Source organism: Adiantum capillus-veneris, chromosome 28, assembly GCF_014529385.1.
Source record: "Adiantum capillus-veneris isolate H3 chromosome 28, ASM1452938v2, whole genome shotgun sequence".
In the NCBI taxonomy this organism is placed as follows: Eukaryota; Viridiplantae; Streptophyta; class Polypodiopsida; order Polypodiales; family Pteridaceae; genus Adiantum; species Adiantum capillus-veneris.
Genome location: NC_140958.1, coordinates 79150176 through 79152250, shown reverse-complemented (window position 1 = coordinate 79152250; position 2075 = coordinate 79150176).

Below are 2075 nucleotides of genomic sequence, written 5' to 3'. Positions count from 1 at the left end.
CCAAGGCAACAACCTTTCCAAAAGGAGCCATAGACAAAAAGTAAAAAAACCTGATCAAAATACCAAGAAAGGAGTTGTTTGCAAAAAACCGCAAAACAGACACAAAATTTTGGTTTTGACTTGGAAAAAGTTGATCAAATCCAAAAAGATTTGGGGAATAGCATCACCAGACCTTTTGTCACAAACTCACAAAGTATCAGTCCAAACTCTTTCCAAACATGGATTGCGATCCATGAACCTTTCTGGAATTTTGTGTTGATATTGAGCAAGTAGAAAAGTGATATCATTTGAAGTACTTTCTCCCAAGGGACCCTTATCAGAAAAGTTCAAAAAGAGGGCAAAAGGGGGCAAAATCAAATCAAGGAGGAAACCACTGGAACAAACCCTAAAAATAACCTTTGGCTGACCTAAAAAACTCCAAAATAGTCAAAAACCATATAGCCAGCATCAGAAGGCCAAGGACTAGGTGTGGGTCAAGTTTCAGTGCATTCTGACACTAAGGAACATGGATCGCAATCCATGTTCCCCTGACACATTTTGATACCAAACTGGCACCATAGTTAGAGGGCATTATAGAGAGTCTAGTGGTCCTTCCAAAATTGAATTTGGGTGCAAAAAACCATCCCAAAATCCCAAAATTGGCAGGAACTCTAGCAAAGTGACAAAATTGACCTAGCTTCCAATCCAGAGGTCCATTTCTAAAAAATTTGATACCATGAGGCCTCCTAGTCATGCTGAACCTGGTAGTACCAAAAAAAGTCCATTTGGCTTCCAAACATGGATTGCGATCCATGTTCCTCTGAGTCAGAACAGAAGCAGAATTTCACCACCCAAAGAGCTAGTCCATAGTACCCTCGTGGTTCTTTCAAAATTGAAATTGGACCTAAATTGTTGATGTTATGTGAGGAATTGTGTACTACTGAAAAATCTAGCTAAATTTTGTTGATTAAAAGCTAGAACTAACAAGAACGTCTATAAGCTCACAATTATCAAGAAATTTTTGACAGGTTGCAGGTACTAGAGGATACTACCCAGCAAGTAAGATCAAACGGGGGATTCAAAGTAGCTAATGAGGTAACCCGGTTTGGATTTTTCAATACCAATTCTTCATGAATTTGCGATTAGGAAGATTGTACTAGAATAGGAATCCCAACATCTTTGACCAAGGGAGCAATCACTCAACAAAAGAAAGCGTGAATCAGAGACCACTGCCGCCTTTAGAACCCATTTTAGAGGAGAGCTTCTCTGACACTTCATCGAAAAGATCATACAGCCTCATGACTGAGGACTCTAACAAGTCGAACCCTATGGGAACAACTTTGATGGGGGCAGGTCCTTCTCAACCTGCATCTGATGTAAAATTGTTTTATTTGAAGTTTTAATTTGAAAACGTGCTTAAGGCCAAAATCTATAAGGATGGAATGGACCGGTACCGTGTTAAGTTGGAAAATAAGTCGAGCGAGTTCAGAGACCTTGTAGATGTTGATTATGACGGGGATAGATAATTCGACCGAGAGGGAATGATGTACCTAGTGGTTCATAACCCCTTTATTGTGGATAAATGGGGGATGACTGACACCAAGGACAAGGTAGATTACGAGCTGGTCAATGAGCCACCCAAAATGGAGAAACAAAACACAGTGCTGAGACGCACCAATGAAACAGAGCGCCTTAACACAGACAACACGTATGTGGGGCTATATAAGTTTAATAATGGAGAACAAACCCTCTATTATAGATGTGACAAACCCCACATCAAGGAACTGACTCACATTAGAAACCTGCATGTTTTCATGTACACAGAGGGGAGAAGTATTCAAGTGTTCATAATAGACAAGTATGAACGAAAGTACTCTCCATTGGATCATAAGGAATTAGAGAGATATGTATATTTTGGGGGACCACTCCACCAATACTATTTAAATTTGTAAGAGGGAAAAACCACGATACACACACAAGACCTGAGACTGTACATGTGAAACTAGTGAGAACAAGGGTGGAGGAGTCTTTTGGACATGAACAAGTCCCAAACACAGGACCTTTAGGATCAATGGGGTCGAGGGCTTTCATGAACA